Raw genomic sequence first — 25,422 nt, 5'->3', positions numbered from 1 at the left:
CCCCAATTTTCAATACCTATCATTATAAGGTTAATTAAGATTGACAAGCTTAAGTAACAATAATTGATGTTTTTGACATTAAAATGGGCTCTGTAGGTGTTTTCCTGTCCTCCACTCACTGCCGACTTTTATTCCCCATTGACTTGCATTGGGTTTTGTGTTTCAGTCGGCCCCCGACTTTTCGCAATGATCGGCCGATTTCACCCGACCCGACTTTTGACAAAGTCGGGTTTCGCGAAACCCGACTCGATCCTGAAAAAGTAAAAGTCGCTCAACCCTAATAATAAGTAATGAAATCCTTGAAAATCAGCATGGCCCTGGGCCCAGACGGGCTGCCGGGAGAGTTCTTCAAAATTTTGGTTGGGTAAATGACAACCCCATTAAGAGAAGTTTTTAATCGTATATTAAGAGAGAAGGTATATTAGCAGTCGGGTAACACAGCATACATTAATGTTCTGTATAAACAAGTTAGGGACCCAACTAATCCTGGATGATATATATTTTTAATTAACCAAGATGTTAAAATTAATGTCTAAGATTATAGATGACCACTTATCATTCCTTTTACCTAATTTAGTAGGACCTCACCAGGTGGATTTGGAAAATAGTGCTGAACGTCCATACAATACAGTTCTGGCAGTACAAGATGGAGTAAAACTAGTAGAAAAAACTCAGGGAACCTGGCCTTACTTGCTTTTGATGCTGAAAAGGCTTTTTATAATGTTACCGTATATACTCGAGTATAAGCTGAGATTTTCAGCCCATTTTTTTTTTGGCTGAAAGTGCCCCTCTCGGCTTATACTCAAGTCATTGTCCCAGGGGGGTCGTCGGGGGAGGGGGAGCGGCGGCTGTGACATAGTCACCTGCTCCTAGCGAGGTCCCTGCATCTCCGGTCTCCGGGCGCTGACAGCTACTTCCAGCGTTGAGCAGTCACATGGTACCTCTCATTACAGTCATGAATATTGACCCAACTCCACTCCCATAGGGGTGGAGCCGCATATTCATTACTCAACGCTGGAAAAAGCTGTCAGCGCCCGGAGACCGGAGATACAGGGACCGTGCCAGGAGCAGGTGAGTATAATGGGGAGGGGGAGCACTGCGCGATATTCACCTTTCCTCGTTCCAGGCGCCGCTCCTTCTTCCGCGTCCTCTGCAGTGATGCTCAGGTCAGAGGGCGCGATGACATGGTTAATCCGCGCCCTCTGCCTGAACGTTAGTGCAGAGGATGCGGAAGACGCAGCAACAGCATATGGGGCAAATATCTCTATGGAGCATCTTATGGGGCCATAATCAATGTTTGTGCAGCACTATATGGGGCAAATATCTTTATGGAGCATCTTATGGGGCCATATTCAACATTTCTGCAGCACTATATGGGGCAAATATCTCTATGGAGCATCTTATCGGGCCATATTCAACGTTTTTGCAGCACTATATTGTGCAAATATCTTTATGGAGCATCTTATGGGGCCGTATTCAATGTTTCTGCAGCACTATATGGGGCAAATATCTCTATTAAGCATCTTATGGTGCCATAATCAACGTTTGTGCAGCATTATATGGGGCAAATATCTTTATGGAGCATCTTATGGTGCCATAATCAACGTTTGTGCAGCACTATGTGGGGCAAATATCTCTATGGAGCATCTTTTTGGGGCCATAATCAACATTTGTGCAGCATTATATGGAGCAAATCTCTCTGGAGCATCCTATGGGGCCATAATCAACATTTATGCAGCATTATATGGGGCAAATGTCTCTATGGAGCATCTTATGGGGCCCTTATTAACATTTAAGCAGTACTGTATGGGGCAAATGTATCTATGGAGAATCTTATGGGGCCATTGTTAACCTTTGTGCAGCATTATATGGGGCATACTTTAATATGGAGCATCTTATGGGGCCCATCATGAACTGTATGGAGCATTATATGGGGCTCCTGATTCAATATGGATATTCAAAAACACTTAACCTACTGATATCTCAAATAATTTTACTTTTATTGGTATCTATTTTTTTTTCTGAAATTTACCGGTAGCTGCTGCATTTTCCACCCTAGGCTTATACTCGAGTCATTAAGTTTTCCCAGTTTTTGGGGGCAAAATTAGGGGGGTCGGCTTATACTCGGGTTGGCTTATACTCGAGTATGTACCGTAATTGGAAATGGATGGATGTGGTTCTGGACAAATTTGGTATCACAGGTATATTTAGGAACAATCTAATAGCTCTATATAAAAATCCTCAAGCCAGAATGTATACTCCAGGATTTATACCTCAACCATTCTCTTTAGAGAAGGGTACCAGACAAGGTTGCCCCCTCTCACCCTTGTTTTTGACCCACCGGTAGAACCTTTGTCTCAACATCTTATTGCCTCTAACGTGTTCAAAGATATCAAAATTGGAGATGAAGAGGTTAAGTTAACATCCTTTGCGGATAACATGCTGCTCTTTCTTTCTGAATCAGAAAAGCAACTAGATACTGCAATACTTTAAATATAGACAAATGTCAGCTATTTTTCTTGAGGCAGTCGGCTGTTAACCCCTTCACCCCCAGAGCTTTTTCCGTTTTTTTGTTTTCATTTTTCGCTCCCCTCTTTCCCAGAGCCATAACTTTTTTATTTTTCCATCTATATGGCCATGTGAGGGCTTTTTTTTTGCGGGACGTGATGTACTTTTGAACGATACCATTGGTTCTACCATGCCGTGTAACAGAAAACGGGAAAAAAATTCCAAGTGTGATGAAATTGCAAAAAAAAGTGCAATCTGACACTTGTTTTTTGTTTAGCTTTTTTGCTAGGTTCACCAAATGCTAAAAATAACCTGCCATTATGATTCTCCAGGTCATTACGAGTTCATAGACACCTAACATGTCTAGGTTATTTTTTATCTAAGTGGTGGAAAAAAATTCCAAAGTTTGCAAAAAAAAAAATTGTGCGATTTCCCGATACCCATAACGTCTCCATTTTTCGTGATCTGGGGTCACGTGAGGGCTTATTTTTTGCGTGCTGAGCTGGCGTTTTTAATGATACCATTTTGGTGTAGATACATTCTTTTGATCGCCCGTTATTGCATTTTAATGCAATGTCGCGGCGATCAAAAAAACGTAATTTTGGCGTTTTGATTTTTTTTCTCGCTACGCCATTTAGCGGTCAGGTTAATCCTTTGTTTTTATTGATAGATCGGGCAATTCTGAACGAGGCGATACCAAATATGTGTAGGTTTGATTTTTTTTTAATTGTTTTATTTTGATTGGGGCGAAAGGGGGGTGATTTCAACTTTTATATATATATTTTTTTATATATTTTTAAACACTTTTTTAAAAAAAATTTTGGCATGCTTCAATAGCCTCCATAGGAGGCTAGAAGCATGCACTACACGATCGCCTCTGCTACATAGAGGTGAAGCACAGATCACCTCTATGTAGTAGAAAGGCAGGTGTACTTTGAGCGCCGACCACAGGGTGGTGTTCAAAGCAATCGGCCATCAACAACCATAGAGGTCTCAAGGAGACCTCTGGTTGTTATGGAAATGCACCGCTGACCCCCGATCATGTGACGGGGTCAGCGGTGCGAGCACTTCCGGCCGCGCTAGTTAAATGCCACTGTCAGCGCTTGACGGCGACATTTAACTAGTTAATGGGCGCGGGCGGATCGCGATTCCGCTTGCGCTCATTCCGTGCACATGTCAGCTGTACAAAACAGCTGACATGTCGCGGCTTTGAGGTGGGTTCACCGCCGGAGCCCACCTCAAAGTGGGGGATCTGCCAGCTGACGTACTATTCCGTCAGCTGGCAGAAAGGGGTTAAAGTCAACTTGAGTATCAGAGTCAATGTGGCTGCCAAGATGGTGACCTATTTGGGTATCAAAAATGGCAAAGACCCAGAATCGCTATACAGGTTAAGCTACTTTCACACATCAGGTTTTTTCCTTCTGGCCCATTCCGGCTCTTTTTTGAAACACTGGAACCGGCGAAATAAAAAAACGGATCCGTTTTTTTCCCATTGACTTGTATTAGCGCCGGATTGCACCACATGGCCCACCATTCCTTTCGTTTTTTTCCGGATCCAGCTAAAATTTCCATTCCAGCGTCTGGAAAAAACGTCAACAGTAACGTTTTTTGTCTCAGGCGAAAAAGCCGGAAGTGCCGGATCCGACGCTTCCGGCTTTTTGCTGCAATGCAAGTCTATGGGCGGAAAAAGATGGATTCTGTTTCTTTAATCTGCGCATTCAGACCAATGTAATTTATTAACCCCTTCCCGACCTTTGACGCCACGTAGGCGTTATGAAAGTCGGTGCCAATCCGACCCATGACGCCTATGTGGCGTCATGGAATGATCGCGTCCCTGCAGATCGGGTGAAAGGGTTAACTCCTATTTCACCTGATCTGCAGGGACAGGGGGAGTTGTACTTCAGCCCAGGGGGGGGTGGCTTTGCCCCCACGTGGCTACGATCGCTCTGATTGGCTGTTGAAAGTGCAACAGCCAATCAGAGCAATTTGCAATATTTCACCTATGAAAATGGTGAAATATTGCAATCCAGCCATGGCCGATGCTGCAATAGCATCTGCCATGGCTGGAAATCATGTTCTGCCCCCCCCCCCCACCGCCCCCGATCTCCTCCCCAGTCCTCCGTTCTGTCCGGTACCCCCCTCCGTCCCCCTGTCCGCTCCCCCGTGCTCCTGTCCGCTCCCCCCGTCCTCCGATCCCCCCCCCCATGCTCCGATCCACCCCCCACCACCCCCTCATACTTACCGAGCCTCCCGAAGTCGGTCCGTCTTCTCCCTGGGCGCCGCCATCTTCCAAAATGGCGGGCGCATGCGCAGTGCGCCCCCCGAATCTGCCGGCCGGCAGATTCATTACAAAGTACATTTTGATCGCTGTGGTAGGTTCTATCACAGCGATCAAAATAAAAAAATAATAAATAAACCCCCCCCTTTATCACCCCCATAGGTAGGGACAATAATAAAATAAAGAAAATATATTTTTTTCTTTTTCCACTAGGGTTAGGGTTAGAACTAGGGTTAGAACTAGGGGTAGGGTTAGGGTTAGGGTTAGGGTTAGGGTTAGGGGTAGGGTTAGGGTTAGGGGTAGGGTTAGGGTTATGGCATGTGCACACAGTGCGGATTTGGCCACGGATCCGCAGCGGATTGGCCGCGGATCCGCAGCGGATTGGCCGCGGATCCGCAGCGGATTGGCCGCTGCGAATTTGTAGCAGTTTTCCATCAGGTTTACAGTACCATGTACACCTATGGAAAACCAAATCCGGTGTGCCCATGGTGCGGAAAATTCCGTGAAGAAACGCTGCGTTGTATTTTCCGCAGCATGTCAATTCTTTGTGAGGATTCCGCAGCATTTTACACCTGTTCCTCAATAGGAATCCGCAGGTGAAATCCGCACAAAAAAACACTGGAAATCTGCTGTAAATCCGCAGGTAAAACGCAGTGCCTTTTACCTGCAGATTTTTCAAAAATCGTGCGGAAAAATCTCACACGAATCCGCAACGTGGGCACATAGCCTTAGGGTTAGGGTTGGAATTAGAGTTAGGGTTGGAATTAGGGCTAGGGTTGGAAATAGGGTTAAGATTAGGCTTGTGATTAGGGTTACGGATAGGGTTAGGGGTGTGTTGGGGTTACAGTTGTGGTTAGGGTTGGGATTAGGGTTAGGGTTGGGATTAGGGTTAGGATTAGGGTTAGGGTTGGAATTAGGGTTACGGGTGTGTTGGGGTTAGGGTTGTGGTTAGAGGTGTGTTGGGGTTAGGGTTGTGATTAGGGTTATGGCTACAGTTGGGATTAGGATTAGGGGTGTGTTGGGGTTAGTGTTGAAGTTAGAATTGAGGGGTTTCCACTGTTTAGGCACATCAGGGGTCTCCAAACGCAACATGGCGCCACCATTGATTCCAGCCAATCTTGCGTTCAAAAAGTCAAATGGTGCTCCCTCCCTTCCAAGCCCCGACGTGCGCCCAAACAGTGGTGTACCCCCACATTTGGGGTACCAGCGTACTCAGGACAAACTGGGCAACAACTGTTGGGGTCCAATTTCTCCTGTTACCCTTGCAAAAATAAAAAATTACTTGCTAAAACATAATTTTTGAGGAAAGAACAATTATTTTTTATTTTCACGGCTCTGCGTTATTAACTTCTGTGAAGCACTTGGGGGTTGAAAGTGCTCACCACACATCTAGATAAGATCCTTCGGGGGTCTAGTTTCCAAAATGGGGTCACTTGTGGGGTGTTTCTACTATTTAGGCACATCAGGGGCTCTGCAAATGCAACGTGATGCCCGCAGACCATTCCATCAAAGTCTGCATTTCAAATGTCACTACTTCCCTTCCGAGCCCTGACGTGCGCCCAAACAGTGGTTTACCCCCACATATGGGGTACCAGCACACTCACAACAAACTGGGCAACAAATATTGGGAAGACAAAAGAAAAAATCCAGCTCACCATAGTTGTAGTCCCTGGAGGCTCGGAGCACGGAAACACTGTGTCAAGGCGTGAGGAATGCAGGAAATAGAAAAAAATCCAGCTCAACGAGGTGGTGAAAAAGCAAAGTCTTGGTACTTTATTCACTTCATATCAAAAAATAGAGGATAAAACAACAGCACAATATAATTAAAAACACTATCTACGCGTTTCTGGTGACATAGCACCCTTAGTCATGACTAAGGGTGCTATGTCACCAGAAACGCGTAGATAGTGTTTTTAATTATATTGTGCTGTTGTTTTATCCTCTATTTTTTGATATGAAGTGAATAAAGTACCAAGACTTTGCTTTTTCACCACCTCGTTGAGCTGGATTTTTTTCTATTTCCTGCAACAAATATTGGGGCCCAATTTCTCCTGTTACCCTTGTGAAAATAAAAAATTGCTTGCTAAAACATCTTTTTTGAGGAAAGAAAAATGATTTTTTATTTTCACGGCCCTGCGTTGTAAACTTCTGTGAAGCTCTTGGGGGTTGAATGTGCTCACCACACATCTAGATAAGTTCCTTGGGGTGTCTAGTTTCCAAAATGGGGTCACTTGTGGGGGGTTTCTACTGTTTAGGCATATCAGGGGCTCTGCAAACGTAACATGATGCCCGCAGACCATTCCATCAAAGTCTGCATTCCAAAACGTCACTACTTCCCTTCCGAGCCCCGGCATGTGCCCAAACAGTGTTTTACCCCCACATATGAGGTATCAGCGTACTCAGGAGAAACTGGACAACAACTTTTGGGGTCAAATTTCTCCTGTTACCCTTGGGAAAATAAAAAAATTGTGGGCTAAAAAATCATTTTTGAGAAAAGAAAAATTATTTTTTATTTTCATGGCTCTGCGTTATAAACTTCTGTGAAGCACTTGGGGGTTCAAAGTGCTCACTATGCTTCTAGATAAGTTCCTTGGGGGGTCTAGTTTCCAAAATGGGGTCACTTGTGCGGGAGCTCCAATGTTTAGGCACACAGGGGCTCTCCAAACGCGACATGGTATCCGCTAATGATTGGAGCTAATTTTCCATTCAAAAAGCCAAATGGCGTGCCTTCCCTTCCGAGCCCTGCGGTGCGCCCAAACAGTGGTTTACCCCCACATATGGGGTATCATCGTACTCAGGACAAACTGGACAACAACATTTGGGGTCCAATTTCTCCTATTACCCTTGGGAAAATAAAAAATTCTGGGCTAAAATTCATTTTTGAGGAAAGAAAAATTATTTTTTATTTTGAAGGCTCTGCGTTATAAACTTCTGTGAAGCACCTGGGGGTTATAAGTGCTCAATATGCATCTAGATAAGTTCCTTGGGGGGTCTAGTTTCCAAAATGGGGTCACTTGTAGGGGAGCTCCAATGTTTAGGCACACAGGGGCTCTCCAAACGCGACATGGTGTCCGCTAACGATTGGAGCTAATTTTCCATTCAAAAAGTCAAATGGCACGCCTCCCCTTCCGAGCCTTGCCGTGCACCCAAACAGTGGTTTACCCCCACACATGAGGTATCAGCTTACTCAGGAGAAATTGCCCAACAAATTTTAGGATCCATTTTATCCTGTTGCCCATGTGAAAATGAAAAAATTGAGGCTAAAAGAAATTTTGTGTGAAAAAAAAGTACTTTTTCATTTTTACGGATCAATTTGTGAAGCACCTGGGGGTTTAAAGTGATCACTATGCTTCTAGATAAGTTCCTTGGGGGGTATAGTTTCCAAAATGGGGTCACTTGTGGGGGAGCTCCAATGTTTAGGCACACAGGGGCTCTCCAAACGTGACATGGTGTCTGCTAGCGATGGAGATAATTTTTCATTCAAAAAGTCAAATGGCGCTCCTTCCCTTCCGAGCCTTACCATGTGCCCAAACAGTGGTTTACCCCCACATGTGAGGTATCGGTGTACTCAGGAGAAATTGTCCAACAAATTTTAGGATCCATTTTATCCTGTTGCCCATGTGAAAATGAAGAAACTGAGGCTAAAATAATTTTTTTGTGAAAAAAAAGTACTGTTTCATTTTTACGGATCAATTTGTGAAGCACCTGGGGGTTTAAAGTGCTCACTATGCTTCTAGATAAGTTCCTTGGGGGGTCTAGATTCCAAAATGGGGTCACTTGTGGGGGAGCTCCAATGTTTAGGCACACGGGGGCTCTCCAAACGCGACATGGTGTCCGCTAAAGATTGGAGCCAATTTTTCATTGAAAAATGGCGCTCCTTCCCTTCCGAGCCCTGCCGTGCCCACAAACAGTGGTTTACCCCCACATATGAGGTATCAGCGTACTCAGGACAAATTGGACAACAAAGTTTGTGGTCCAGTTTCTCCTTTTACCCTTGGGAAAATAAAAAAATGTTCGCTAAAAGATCATTTTTGTGACTAAAAAGTTAAATGTTCATTTTTTACTTCCATGTTGCTTCTGCTGCTGTGAAACACCTGAAGGGTTAATAAACTTCTTGAATGTGGTTTTGAGCACCTTGAGGGGTGCAGTTTTTAGAATGGTGTCACTTTTGGGTATTTTCAGCCATATAGAACCCTCAAACTGACTTCAAATGTGATGTGGTCCCTAAAAAAAATGGTTTTGTAAATTTTGTTGTAAAAATGAGAAATCACTGGTCAAATTTTAACCCTTATAACTTCCTAGCAAAAAAAAAATTTGTTTCCAAAATTGTGCTGATGTAAAGTAGACATGTGGGAAATGTTATTTATTAACTATTTTGTGTCACATAACTCTCTGGTTTAACAGAACAAAAATTCAAAACGTGAAAATTGCGAAATTTTCAAAATTTTTGCCAAATTTCCGTTTTTTTTTCACAAATAAACTCAGAAATTATCGACCTAAATTTACCACTAACATGAAGCCCAATATGTCACGAAAAAACAATCTCAGAATCGCTAGGATCCGTTGAAGCGTTCCTGAGTTATTACCTCATAAAGGGACACTGGTCAGAATTGCAAAAACGGCAAGGTCATTAAGGCCAAAATAGGCTGGGTCATGAAGGGGTTAAAGTGCAGCTGTGTTCTTGTAACATATTTAAATATTATTAAAAACAGACTCACCCTGATGGGATCACAAAAGACACATGGAGGACACTATATTCCTTAGTTCGGCGTACCTTAATCCCTACTGCGCATGCGTTAATGTTTCATTACATCTATGGACGTTTCTAACCAATGTGGTTAGATGTGTGTCAAAAAGCTTTTTGCGCATGCGGATTAAGTTCTCTCCGACGTTTAGGCGCAGTCTTAAGAGAGGAATGGTATGAAATCTTACTTTCGTTAATATTGTAATCCTTTTTTTAAGAAAAAAACTATTAGTAACCTTTCAATCATGCATTCCGATTTCCTGCTATATTAAACCAGCTATTTTTAAGAGTTAAAAGTGAGTTAGCTTACGGACTTTTCTGTATATACAGAACACCCTGGTATACCTGACGGCGCCCTCTTCAGGTCACCTCCTGCAGCCAATGGGGTACTTGGAAGATACTTGACCCGATCAAGGCCAAGATATCCCTACCAAGGTCCATAAAGGTGTATTTTTTAGATATACAGTGGGGCAAAAAAGTATTTAGTCATTCAGCAATAGTGCAAGTTCCACCACTTAAAAAGATGAGAGGCGTCTGTAATTTACATCATAGGTAGACCTCAACTATGGGAGACAAACTGAGAAAAAAAAATCCAGAAAATCACATTGTCTGTTTTTTTATCATTTTATTTGCATATTATGGTGGTAAATAAGTATTTGGTCAGAAACAAAATTTCATCTCAATACTTTGTAAAATATCCTTTGTTGGCAATGACAGAGGTCAAACGTTTTCTGTAAGTCTTCACAAGGTTGCCACACACTGTTGTTGGTATGTTGGCCCATTCCTCCATGCAGATCTCCTCTAGAGCAGTGATGTTTTTGGCTTTTCGCTTGGCAACACGGACTTTCAACTCCCTCCAAAGGTTTTCTATAGGGTTGAGATCTGGAGACTGGCTAGGCCACTCCAGGACCTTGAAATGCTTCTTACGAAGCCACTCCTTCGTTGCCCTGGCGGTGTGCTTTGGATCATTGTCATGTTGAAAGACCCAGCCACGTTTCATCTTCAATGCCCTTGCTGATGGAAGGAGGTTTGCACTCAAAATCTCATGATACATGGCCCCATTCATTCTTTCATGTACCCGGATCAGTCGTCCTGGCCCCTTTGCAGAGAAACAGCCCCAAAGCATGATGTTTCCACCACCATGCTTTACAGTAGGTATGGTGTTTGATGGATGCAACTCAGTATTCTTTTTCCTCCAAACACGACAAGTTGTGTTTCTACCAGACAGTTCCAGTTTGGTTTCATCAGACCATAGGACATTCTCCCAAAACTCCTCTGGATCATCCAAATGCTCTCTAGCAAACTTCAGATGGGCCCGGACATGTACTGGCTTAAGCAGTGGGACACGTCTGGCACTGCAAGATCTGAGTCCATGGTGGCGTAGTGTGTTACTTATGGTAGGCCTTGTTACATTGGTCCCAGCTCTCTGCAGTTCATTCACTAGGTCCCCCCGCGTGGTTCTGGGATTTTTGCTCACCGTTCTTGTGATCATTCTGACCCCACGGGGTGGGATTTTGCGTGGAGCCCCAGATCGAGGGACATTATCAGTGGTCTTGAATGTCTTCCATTTTCTAATTATTGCTCCCACTGTTGATTTCTTCACTCCAAGCTGGTTGGCTATTGCAGATTCAGTCTTCCCAGCCTGGTGCAGGGCTACAATTTTGTTTCTGGTGTCCTTTGACAGCTCTTTGGTCTTCACCATAGTGGAGTTTGGAGTCAGACTGTTTGAGGGTGTGCACAGGTGTCTTTTTATACTGATAACAAGTTTAAACAGGTGCCATTACTACAGGTAATGAGTGGAGGAAAGAGGAGACTCTTAAAGAAGAAGTTACAGGTCTGTGAGAGCCAGAAATCTTGATTGTTTGTTTCTGACCAAATACTTATTTTCCACCAGAATATGCAAATAAAATGATAAAAAAACAGACAATGTGATTTTCTGGACTTTTTTTTCTCAGTTTGTCTCCCATAGTTGAGGTCTACCTTTGATGTAAATTACAGACGCCTCTCATCTTTTTAAGTGGTGGAACTTGCACTATTGCTGAATGACTAAATACTTTTTTGCCCCACTGTATGTCCAGCTCATATTACTCTATTTCAAGAAATCTCCTTTGAAGGTATATATATATTTTATATTATATTGATCTATCTATCTATCTATCTATCTATCTATCTATCTATCTATCTATCCCATATCTATCTATCTATCTATCTATCTATCTATCTATCTATCTATCCCATATCTATCTATCTATATATCTATCTCATAACTAACTATCTAATATCTATCTATCTATGCCATATCTATCTATCTATCTATCTATCTATCTATCTATCTATCTATCCCATATCTATCTATCTATCTATCTATCTATCTATCTATCTATCTATCTATCCCATATCTATCTATCTAATATCTATCTATCTATCTATCTATCTATCTATCTATCTATCTATCTGATATCTATGCATTTCATATCTACCTATCTCATATCTATCTATCTATCTATCTATCGATCGATCGATCGATCGATCTATCTATCTATCTATCTATCTATCTATCTATCTATCTATCTATCTATCTATCGAAAAAAAACATCCAGCACTCCTAATGTGAACACGTGCATGCTGCAAAACTGCATTATATATAAAAAAAAGAACAAAGCAGCACATGTGCATGAATCAAGGCCATGTGAAAACACAGACAAACATTCAATATAGATTATACTTCTCAAAAATATTGTTGGGATGTTCAACTTTTTTCTTGACCAGTACGTAGCACGTTAAGGAAACGGACAGAAATAATTTGCTACTCTTTAGTAGCCAGCACCCAAAGAACATGATAAAATCAATTCCACGCAGTCAAATGATGAGAGTAAGAGGAATTGTGAAAGATAATGAAATAAAAATAAAAACCTTAAAGACATACCTACTAATTCAGGTGTGGGCCCTATGAAAAAAACAAGACAAACAGCATTGACGGGCAACGAAAGGAAGGGATGCTATCCCTGTTTGACATGCAGAAACTGTCCTTTAATGATTAAAGGTAGTTCCTTTGAACATCCCAACACAAATAAAAATACTCTATTGGACACTTTTTGTGATCTATTTTGTGATCTATTTATTACAATGTCCAAGTAAGTTATGGTACATCGGGGAAGTGACATGCGATTTTAAAACACGCATAAATCACCATCGGTATACAATTAGAAAGAAAAGGATGGGCCTCCCAGTTCCAAAATACTTTGTTGAACTTGGACATAAAATTACTTTATATTTTTCTCTTTCAGAAAAATAATTCACTCTGCACAGGAAGTCACCAATATAAACTAACCCAGGGGGACACACCAGCATGGGGAGGATAAGTTTTTTGGATTTATGCCTTTCATATAAACTGTTTTTTGTTTATTATTCTTTTTGCTTAGAGGTCAATTCCCATTATTACGAAAGGGGGATAAAAAAGGAATGAAATACATGAAAAATAAGGGTCAGTGGTAAACAGAGCTGGACATAACAATAACACCAATATGGACTTTGGTCGAGACACTTTGACCCTAACAGGTTAAATGTCTCCCGAGGATACCATTGGTTGCAGGAGGTGGCCTGTATAAGGCACCGTCAGGTATACCAGGGTGCTTTACATAGTCCGTATGCTCATATGTTTAAACCCTATACCCATATAATATTTCCACATTATAAGTGGCGCTAACATGCTTTAAGTGATAGAATATACAAGCGCTGTAAGATAATAGAGATTTATTGCGGAATAGTCATAAGAATGCATTCCTTCCCCATCTAAGGTGGAGCCTAGACGACTGGAATGACGCAGTGCACAAGCGCCAAATGGGAATTTGACACACATAGAATTACATTGGTTGAAAGCGTCTACTGACGTAATGAAACACAAACGCATGCGCAATAGAGATTTGAGCACGCCGATCTTAGGAAAGAGGAGTCCTCCATGTGTTTTGTTGTGGTCCCATCAGGGTGAGTTTCTTTTAAACATATCTAAGCACAGCTGCACTTTATTAATAACATTTATTGGATGATAGTTACATTTTATAATGTAATTTTGCACAAATGGCACTTTATGAAATCGTCACGTTTTAGGAACAGTCACACTATATTACACATCTATTCTATGAATATAATACGATATTGTATATTTGTTAAAAATCATTTTTTATGTACTTTTTGTAAAGATTATGAGCAATTACTGCATGTATTTAAACTCACTGCTACATATGATTCACTGCTTGAGAAAGGCTCGACAGGAGCCGAAACGTCGCCTGCCATGTGGGTCTGAATTAAACCACAAATATTCACTATAAGCAAGGAGTGCTGCCTTTTTTTCTGAATATTATCTATCTATCTATCTATCTATCTATCTATCTATCTATCTATCTATCTATCTATCTATCTATCTATCTATCTATCCAATATCTATCTATCCCATATCTATCTATCTATCTATCTATCTATCTATCTATCTATCTATCTATCTATCTATCTATCTATCTATCCATCTAGCCCATATCTATCTATCTATCTATCTATCTATCTATCTATCTATCTATCTATCTATCTATCTATCTATCTATCCCATATCTATCTATCTATATACAGTATATATATATATATTTTATGAATTTATGTATTTATCAATCTATCATTTTTGTATAAGGCTACTTTCACACTAGCGTCGTTTGGAATACATCGCAATGCGTCATTTGGAGAAAAAACGCATCCTGAAAAGTTGTCTGCGTTGAAAAACTGCATCCGCTGCCCCCGTTGTGCCACTTAACACACTGTCCGTCGGTACGTCGGGCCGACGGTTTGCGACGGCCCGTACCGACGGACTAGTGTGAAAGTAGCCTTACAGCAGAAGAGGTGCTTCCAGAAGAAGACCGAAGGGGTGGAGAGAGACCTGGAGTGGGCTTGCAATTCGTAGGTTTCTTGCATGCATCGCAGAACCACATCCTCACACTACACACAACACATAAAAAACAGATCATTACAGACATCACACTACACCCAACATATAAAAACTGATCATTACAGACATCACACTGCACACAACACATACAAACTGATCATTACAGACATCACACAACATACAATACATACAAACTGATCATTATAGACATCACACAACATACAACCCATACAAACTGATCATTATAGACATCACAGTGCACGCAACTCATAATCCAACATAAAAGCACATCATTTTTTTTTTCTCATAGTCTTCTGATTCTGGTGCTCGATCCAGAGGTCCTCAGAGCGGCTCCCAGGGTCGTTGGCGTGTGAGTCAGGGTGATGGTCATCGGGTAAGCATTTAAAAAAAAAAAAAAAAAACAACTATGTTGTTTTGAGTCTAATGTCTTTGTTTTTGTCTTTTTTTACAGGCTTCACAGCATGCTCCTGCCTCGGACGGTGAGGAGGCCAGGCTAAATATCGACCTCCTCATCGATCTGATCTGAGAGAGGGAGCCGCTGAGGAACATGGGTGACAGCCGCCACGCTGATGTGATTGTGACCCTGTCGGCTCTGGGAGCAAGTCTGCCAACAGCTTGTAGACAACTGGGAGGACCTCAATGTTCAGGCCCAGAATCAAACACGTAAGTATACACAGTTCAGTTATGTTGTTGGATGTAAAGTGTTGTATAGTGACCAATTTGTGCTTTCACTTTTCAGGCGAGAGAATTGTCAAGCGGTGGCGGTCAGTCAGGGATCGCTTCAAGAAGGAGTTCAACAAAGAGATGCGGATCTGGAGATGGATCTGGAGGATGCAGGAGCAAGTATAAATATGCAAGGGCCCTGTCGTTCCTCAGGTCAACGATGGTGAGCCGAAGGTAAATAGTACCCACCCCATTTAATAACAAATGTTTACATGTCTAACCCTTTTTTGTATGTTTCAGCCAGGGCCATGCAATATCAATATATTAATTATATATTTTTTTCTCCTTGTTCCACAGCACCTTCGGCAGCACTCGGCAGCCTGTAGAGTTGATCTCTTCTGGGGCGATCCCTCAGGAGTCCGTCACCGAGGGACACTTCGACAGTCCTCGCCCCAGAGGGGTCAGGTGCAGAGATATGCGCCCGAGTTCTTGCATCTGAATGCATCCTTCCAGAACTGTCTGAAACTTTTGTCGGAGCAAATGGCCCCAGGTTTTAGTTTGATAAACAAAAGTCTTCTTGAGTTGCAGTCACTTCTGGAAGGATGCATTCAGATGCAAGTCAATCACTGAACCACACATTTTTCCAGTCGGTACTCGAGCGCATGAATAAGCTATCTCCTGATCAGCAGATGCAAGTAATGCAATTGTGCCAGTCTGCTCTCGTGCTTGTTACCTCCCAAGCCACCACATCTGCCCCCTCCCGCACCTGCCCCGCCTCCAGCCACTGTCCCTCCCTTCAGCCAGTACTAGCATCCTGCCCCGTACCAACATCCCGCCCCATACCAGTTCCCACCAACATCATTCGCGCCTCCTCTCCCTGCCCACTACCACCAGTCTCCTTCACCCATCATGCCACTACAACCCTCTTCTCCATCCATCACCTCTTCTGCCTCCAAATCCACCCACTCTACCCCTCCATTCTTCCATATTCCCAATACTACTCCCGGCTTCATGTCCACCCGTTCTATTTCTTTCTCCACCCCCTAACCTGTTTACCTACTGATCCTTCACCACCACCATCACATTCCTCTCTCCACACTCTCACTGTCGAAGTGTCCCAATCTGACAGCCCCTCCAGCAATATCACAACCCCAACTGTTTAAACTTATAATTTTTTATTTTTTTAAAAAAATTGGTTAAAGAAACTGTTTATTGTTTAAAAATGTTGTCTTTTATTTATTTATAAGGTTTATAAGGTTAAATACGTTGGGTAAAATAAGGTTTAATAATGTGGTTAAAGGTTAAATACTTTGGGTACAACCCAAACAGGTACACAACTTGTGTAAAAGAAGGTGAAATACTTTGGTACCACCCAAACAGGTACACAACTTGGGTAAAAGAAGGTTAAATACTTTGGGTACAACCCAAACAGGTACACAACTTGGGTAAAAGAAGGTTAAATACTTTGGGTACAACCCAAACAGGTACACAACTTAGGGTAAAATAAGGTAAAATACTTTTGGTTACAAGGTGCAAGACAAATTGTTCAAACTCTCTCATCTTGCCAGTCTACTCTTCCTTCAGGTGAAATAAAGTATTCTGCAAATTTGTCCCTCATTTGGGAAACTGACACAGAACTTCGAAACGTAATGTTGTGAAAATCAGCCAAGGTGGTTTCTTCAGAGTGGTCTTCAATGGAAATATGTTCCTTGCATATCACAAAATTGTGCAGGACAACACACGCTTTCACCACCTCGTCAACAGTGTCAGTCTTCAAGTTTATAGCTGTCAATAGAACTCGCCATTTGGCGGTCAGAATCACAAAAGCACACTCCACCATTCTCAGTGCTCGTGTGAGGCGGTAATTAAAAATTATTTTAGTTTGCGTTAATCCACTACTGGAGTAGGGTTTCAGAGGTGTTCCTGCAGTTGGAAGGCTTCATCCCCAACACAAACAAATGGCATTGGTGGCCCAGAAGTTTGAGGCAGTGGTCTTGGGGGGGAATTGGAAGGTGTTTCCATAGAGATGATGGCCCATATCAGACAATTTGAAAACTTGGGAATCATTGGAGCCGCCATACGCCCCAATATCCACCACTATAAATTTGTATTCCACGTCTGCGATGGCCATCAGCACAATGGAGAAGTATTTTTTATAGTTAAAATATTCCGAGCCAGATCCAGCCGGTTTCACGATGCGGATATGTTTCCCGTCCACAGCACCCAGGCAATTGGGAAACTGACAAAGTTGCTGGAATTTATCAGCTATTTCCAACCAACTCTCCATTGTTGGATGTGGTATAAATTCGCCGTGCAAAGAGTCCCGATATGGTGGAAATTCCCATGCGAAATTGAAAATGTAATGACGAAAGGGATTTTCCAGTGGCAAGGAATCTGAATAAAAGCAAGGCAAAAATTATTACAAAATACCAGCAATAACGTTACGGTTATAAAGCAGCTTTAACTGTATGAAATACACTAAAAATTATTCTAAAAAAATACCAGCAACAACATTAAAGTTAAGTGTGCTTTACAGGAGGAGATACAATAAAAATGGCTTACCGAAGAGTGACCATCAGACGCTCCGCCGGTGAAATGGAGATTCGGCAATACGTGTCACTCCTTCGGATGAGATGCCCAATTCAGTCCACCAGTAGATCGAAGTTCTCCGCTTTCATCCACACATAGCTGAAAAACTTCTCTGGGTCTCCTCGTAGCTCCATGTATAAAGTAGAATAGACTCCCCGCGTCATTCTCTGTGCAGTGATGTGGTGGATCCACAAACGCCGTCGGCACAGACGCATAATGCGCTGTTTCTCTCGCTCCTTCTCCAGAACTATTGTTTTCAAGCAATTCGCCTCCACAGTAAAATCCACTTTGATCTTCAGAATATTCGCAATAACGACATCCATCTCCAAACACTTGCTCCTCTACAACCTGTCACAGATGGGCTGAAGGAACACTGTATATATAGGTTTTCAGTAGCCAATCACATTTGGGTGCCTCCCAGGGGCATTTTTAAAAACCAGATCTATCAAAAAACAGATAAAAAAACTGAAGAAACGGATGCAAAACTGATGAAATGGATCCATTTTTTCACCAGTTCCGCTAGTGGGATCCAGTGGAAAACCAGATCAGTTTCATTAGTTTTCCACATTTTACGCCGGATCCGGCGCTCCGGAACGACGTCGGAACCGACATGACGGCAAAAACCTGATGTGTGAAACTAGCCTTAAATTTCCCACATGTGATAAATAAAATAAGGAAAGAGCTTGAAAAATGGAAAAATCTCCATCTCTCTCTGGTTGGCAGAGCACAGTTGATAAAAATTAATAGCTTCTCTCGCATTCTATACCCTTTACAAACAATAACTTTGCTACTAAAGCGCTTAGAGGTACAAAAATTACAATCAGTGTTTATAAAATTTCTATAGCAGGGTAAAAGACCGAGAATTGTATATTGGAAGATGGCTTTGTTTAAATTGGAAGGAGGAATCCAACTGCCTCTTATACGAGATTATAACTTAGCGGCCTTAACAAGACATATCAGACACTGGGCTCATGGGTCAAGTAGCTTTTCCAATACTATTTAAGAGAGAGAACTTGCTGCACCTAATGATCTCCTACATCTAAAATTTGGTGAACTACCCCCTCATGTCAAACATAGCGTCCTTTGGAAAGTCACTATAGGCGCATGGATAGCTTTGAGAAAACTATATACATTACCATTTAGTTTATCTAAAATAGTGCCCTTATGGGAAAATCATAGATTTACTCAGGGTAAGCAAAATAAACTTTTTGAACAATGGGAACAGAAAGGGATTTTGTTGTGAGATTTAATAAGGGAAAATGAAGGCAGGTTACACACTTGGCAGGAATTATCAGAGATACATAAGCTAGGAAACCATCATTATTTACAATACCAGCAAGTGATCAGTCATTATCAATCTATGCTGGAAAAGGTCAGAAAAGCAGAAATAAACAGGGGGTTTTGACTAATTGATTGGACCTAGAACAGACACAGCTTCCCAGCCCACAATTTACCAAAAGATTTGAAAACAAACTATATGGGGTATCACATGGCATCTTCACTCATTGGAGTACAGAACTAAAAGATGACACTTCGGGAGAGAAGATTATATTGGGTTGGAGCAAGGTTAAAACAGCAATGATTAATGAGTAATGGAGAGAAATGCAATAGAAACTGGTACATAATGCAATTTATGCTTTCAATATTTCTTACAAGGATGCTCCATCTCATTATCTAAGAAAATGTCCAAATGCAATTTGTCCAGGACAAATCTGCTTCATGGCATCTGGGATTGCCCCTACATGCAGAGGGTTTGGGCTGAGGCTCTTGGACATATTGATAAAATTTGGAAAATCAAAGACCCAAATACTCCCCTAGCTTGTTTATTTCATAGAATTGTATCCACTCAAATAATACACTTAGCTCTTCTTGTAGTCAAAAAGCACATACTTCGATATTGGCTAAAGGAAGAAGCACCTCAAGTGCCTGAAATGATAAATACTCTAAAAACTCTAGTGGTATATGGCAAATGAGACTTAGAGAGACAAAACGAAAAGTCAACAATCAAGTTATTCCACAAATGGAGATCCTTTATGGACATAAATGTTTCTTAATTTGTTTTCAATTTGGTACTTAATGACCAAGCCACTTTTTACAATTCTGTCCACTGTCCTTTTATGAAGTTATAGCTCTGGAACACTTTCATGTATCCCACTGATTCTGAAATTGTTTTTTCATGACATATTGTACTTCATAAAAAATGTTGAAATTCACCGCACACTCATATGGATTTAGTTAATGTAAGAATTCTATAAGTTTATTGGGAGCGTAACAGAATATTACAGTATATGCGATAAACAACAACGTTTCGGCTCAACCAGAGCCTTTTTCACGTGTTCGCTTATACGATAATAGATTGGTGCATAAGCAGGAAATAGTCCCAGCGGTGCAATATAGGCGTTCTTGAATACTGTTTTAGGTATACATATACCAATAGAAGTTCCCTTCTAATAGTGTAGACCTGAGTAGTTCCTGTATGTGAGCGGCGCTCCCGCGCTGTGCTCAGTTGTAGCGTGTGCCTGGTCTCATTGCACCAGCACCTCACCTGTATTCAGGCTGAGTGCACACCAAATCAACCCTTCATATTGTACTTCATGTTAGTGGTAAAATCTCTTCGAATTAACTTGCTTTTATTTATGAAAAAAACGGAAATTTAGCAATTTTCAAACTTTTAATTTTTGTACACTTAAATCAGGGAGTTATGTCAAAATAGTTAATAAATAACATTTCCCACATGTCTACTTTACATCAGCACAATTTTGGAAACATATATTTTTTTTGTTAGGATGTTATAAGGGTTAAAATCCTGCTGATACCACAATTCTGAGCCACTGCTTCCGTATGTGTCCATATTTTTGTACATACTGTTTGGTACTGTGTGCCCTCTAATATTCCTCCTATCATTACATTCAAATTATGATATCAACAAAAGCCCCCACAGACCCTAAGATACCACCATAGTGAATTCCTCCACAGTACCCTCCACATGTACAGTATGATGACCCTACTGTACCCCACCCCACAACTCACCCAGAAAAGTATCATGACCCTTACATCATATGATCGCCCAACTGTGACCCTCACACAACCATACATACGGTATAATGCACTGCATGGTCCTCAACATAGTATAATGCACCACATGGTCCTTACAGTATAATACACCCCATAGTCCTCTGTATAGTATAATGCACCCCAAGCTCTATCTAGGATAATACATCCCATAGTCCTCTGTGTAGTATAATGCACCCTATACACTATACATTACAATGCACCCCATAGTCCTCTGTATAGTATAATGCACCCCAAGCTCTATATAGGATAATGCATCCCATAGTCCTCTGTGTAGTATAATGCACCCTATACTCTATACATTACAATGCACCCCATAGTCCTCTGTATAGTATAATGCATCCCATAGTCTATACAGCATAATGCACCCCATAGTCATCTATACAGTATAATACACCCCATAGTCCTCTGTATAGTATAGTGCACCCCAAGCTCTATATAGGATAATGCATCCCATAGTCCTCTGTGTAGCATAATGCACCCCATAGTCTATACAGCATAATGCACTCCATAGTCATCTATACAGTATAATGCACTCCATAGTCCATACAACATAATGTAATACATTGTCCATACAGCATAATGCACCCCATAGTTCTCTGTATAGTATAATGCACCCCATAGTCCATACAGTATAATGCGCCCCACAGTCTATACAGCATAATACACCCCATATGTTATACAGTATAATGCACCCCATAGTCATCCACACAGTATAATGCACCCCATAGTCCATACAGTATAATGCACCTTATAGTCCATGCAGCATAATGCACCCCATAGTCCATACAGTATAGTGCACCCCATGGTCCTACATTTGGAATCATGCACCCCATAGTCCATACAGAATAATGCAACCTATAGTCCTAAAAGCAATGTCAGAATTATTTTTTTATTTTTACAATTTCTCCTCGATTGGAATTGTTTTAAGTTTTCCTGTACACTATGCGGTGAAATGAATGGTGTCATTCGAAAGTGCAACTTGTCCTCCACAACACAAGCCCTCATATGGCTATGTGGACAGAAAAATAAAAAAGTTGTGAGTTTGGGAAAAATGGAGGAAGAGCAAAGGCGCAAAAATGAAAATTGACCTTGCCGCTAAGGGGGTTCAATAATGACTTTACAGGAAGCAAGAAAGCAGATGACAATTATTCTCTTGCTCCATACACAATGGACGATCTAGTGAACATGTTACACATCACACGTCTCTCATCACGACTTTAGTGTCATCATTATTACATGCGGCTTACACTGCTGCCATTTCCCAATCATCAGTTAATAAATGGAATAACATGATAACTTCCTCAAATAACACCAATTGGAATAAAGAGGAAAACTACAAATATAGATATAAAAGTAATACACTGTATCTCCTTATTCATTATTAGAATGCGCTTTCCCTTTAAATTTTGTGCCGCGTGCTTCAACCATCAACCAATAGCATCGCAGGATTTGAACTCAAAGAAAGAAAAAAACCGTCAGTTGGTGCCAGTCTGCGATAGCTCTATTAGAGAAAAGACCGGCTCCTTATTGATTCCCAGAAGCGACACTTTTTGGATTTGTACCCGGATCGTTACCTGCTGATCGGAAGACAACCGCCACTGGCCGCTCTACAGAGGTGAGAATCATTGTGTGATGAGCAAACTGCCGATTTATGTCATTCCAGATACTGACAGTTGGGATCTATACTGAAAGCAATCACATATAAAAAAGCAAATGACTTCACCATAAATCCCAAATCTAGATAACGCGGTGATTATGGATAAACGGGATAAAACTTGGTGACTTTGAATAAATGTTTAAAATGTGGATAATGATGTGTAAATATTAATCTGAAAAACACGGGGCCACATATTTCTCCTAGAAATTCCCAGATACAATATTTAGAAGTGCATGGCCATTATTAGCCTGTATATAATAGTTATATCACACATGTAGTGGAGATATGAAGACTATTGTACTGGATCATCAGTCACTATACAGGGAGGTAGCGGATATATGCAGAGGTTTATATGGCGGGTCACAGTGCAGTCAGTAGAATGTAGATATGTGTAGTCTTTTCTTATCATAGGACATGAAATCAATCTGGTAGGCATCAATGACCGATTATATATATATATTTTTGTTTTTTAAAGCACCACTGCAGCGGGTTTTTTACTGCACCGCGGGAGTGGTGCTTTTATGTAATTCTCCTGGCCCCTGTCTCATACTCACCTGTCGCCCCTTCATCCTTTTCCAGTGTTGGTCCTATCAGTCTCCGGTGAATTGTGACCGGCCATCAGCTCCAGTGATTCATGGAGCGGCGCAGACGTCACTTTTCAATACCTCTCTATGAGAGCCTCGTTCTGGCTCTCACAGACTTGTATTAAGCTCTTGTTACGTAACTTCTCACTTGCGGCCGGTCAGAAGCTACAGGCACAAGATGGCACCAAGTATAAGAACGTGGGCAGGGGGCTTACATTAAAAGTGCCACTCCAGCAGTACAAACAAAACAAAATGCTGGAGTGGTGCTTTAAGTAGAAAATAGGGTTTGTTTTGTTTATTAGCTACAGCGCCACTTCTGTCAATGCGTCATGTTGGGTATTACAACTCAGCACCAATCAAGTCACTAAAGCTGCAATACTACAACCCATGTAATGCAGGCTGTGGTAGTTTGGTTTTGGGTTACACATTAGGTTGGTAGTATTACCCCACTAGAGATCCTATAGACAGAGCCATTCTCTGCAAATTCAGGTTTTTCCTTTTTCTGTATGTTTCCAGGAAGAAGAGTAAAGATGGCCATGAGGAAGCGGAAGAGAGAACTGATCGCCCTGTATGAAGAGGAGTGGTAAGTAGATGAGGTTACATCACTGCAGTCATCACAATCCATACACTTATATCGGCAAATCATAGTGACCATTACACATCGTCACTACACATATTTATACCATTTACAGCACAAAACTAATGTCAGATCCCCATGAGGAGAACACCCATCAGGATGTAAGTGAATTATGTGTAGCCATAGTACGACCATGTGCATGAGGCCTAATACTATATTATCTACCTCGTCTACCACAGTTCACTGTCTGCCACCCAGGAAGTGGCCAAGAGGAGGAAGACAGAAGATGACATCCCCCAGCCAGAAGAGCGGGCAGCTTTCGCCGCACTCCTTGGTAAGACTCATTGCACCTTCCAAGGTTTCCAGATATAAAGTATTAGATTATATGACATGTATTTTTATATTAATCTATTTTATGTGTATAATGGTAGAGAAACATGTATGGAAGTGTTCTCCCTCAGCCTCCTATAATTATACCTAGTATGATACAGCAGACAGGAGCGGTCACTATGTGGTGAGCAGTGTCGTGGCTTTGGTTTCACCTCAATAGTGATGGCATATCTTTAGGACAATTCTTCAGTATCTAATCAGTGGGTGTCGGGGGCCAAATCTCCACCAATCTGATATTGATGAGCTATCCTGAGGATAATCCATCATTAACCCCTTCACCCCCGGAGCTTTTTCCGTTTTTCCATTTTCGTTTTTCGCTACCCTCCTTCCCAGAGCCATAACTTTTTTATTTTTCCGTCAATTTGGCCATGTGAGGGCTTATTTTTTGCGGGACGAGTTGTACTTTTGAACGACATCATTGGTTTTAGCATGTCGTGTACTAGAAAACAGGAACAAAAATTCCAAGTGCAGTGAAATTGCAAAAAAAGTGCAATCCCACACTTGTTTTTTGCTTGCCTATTTTGCTAGGTTCACTAAATGCTAAAACTGACCTGCCATTATGATTCTCCAGGTCACTACGAGTTTATAGACACCTAACATGACTAGGTTATTTTTCACCTAAGTGGTGAAAAAAAATTCCAAACTTTGCAAAAAACAAAACAAAACAAAATTGCGCCATTTTCCGATACTCGTAGCGTCTCCATTTTTCGTGATCTGGGGTCAGGTGAGGGCTTATTTTTTGCGTGCCGAGCTGGCGTTTTTAATGATAGCATTTTGGTGTAGATACGTTCTTTTGATCGCCCGTTATTGCATTTTAATGCAATGTCGTGGCGACCAAAAAAACGTAAATCTGGCGTTTCGAATTTTTTTCTCATTACGCCATTTAGCGATCAGGTTAATGCTTTTTTTTATTGATAGATCGGGCGATTCTGAACGCGGCGATACCAAATATGTGTAGGTTGGGGTTTTTTTTATTGATTTATTTTGATTGGGGCGAAAGGGGGGTGATTTAAACTTTTATATTTTTTTTATTTTTTTCACATTTTTAAAAACTTTTTTTTTTTACTTTTGCCATGCTTCTATAGCCTCCATGGGAGGCTAGAAGCAGGCACAGCCCGATCGGCTCTGCTATGCAGCAGTGATCATAAGATCGCTGCTACACAGCAGATTTGCAGGTGTGCTGTGAGCGCCGACCACAGGGTGGCGCTCACAGCCACCGGCAATCAGTAACCATAGAGGTCTCAAGGACCTCTATGGTTACAATGGAGGAGCATCGCAGACCCCCGATCATGTGACGGGGGTCGGCGATGCGCTCATATCCGGCCGCACGGCCGGATGCGGTAGTTAAATGCCGCTGTCTGCGCTTGACAGCGGCATTTAACTAGTTAATAGCGGCGGGTGAT

General features: G+C 41.6%; 1 long non-coding RNA gene across 1 annotated transcript; it reads left to right on the top strand.

The window, feature by feature from the left end:
• The first annotated feature begins 22,321 nt into the window (after positions 1–22,321).
• On the top strand, positions 22,322–23,963 carry LOC143818361 (uncharacterized). The gene is made up of 3 exons (XR_013224486.1): positions 22,322–22,426; positions 23,569–23,635; positions 23,869–23,963. It is a non-coding gene; the product is annotated as an uncharacterized LOC143818361 (long non-coding RNA).
• Positions 23,964–25,422: the final 1,459 nt, after the last annotated feature.

Source organism: Ranitomeya variabilis, chromosome 3 (assembly GCF_051348905.1).
Source record: "Ranitomeya variabilis isolate aRanVar5 chromosome 3, aRanVar5.hap1, whole genome shotgun sequence".
In the NCBI taxonomy this organism is placed as follows: domain Eukaryota; kingdom Metazoa; phylum Chordata; class Amphibia; order Anura; family Dendrobatidae; genus Ranitomeya; species Ranitomeya variabilis.
Note: the sequence above shows the minus strand (reverse complement) of the source record. Positions and strands in the feature narration are given on the sequence as shown.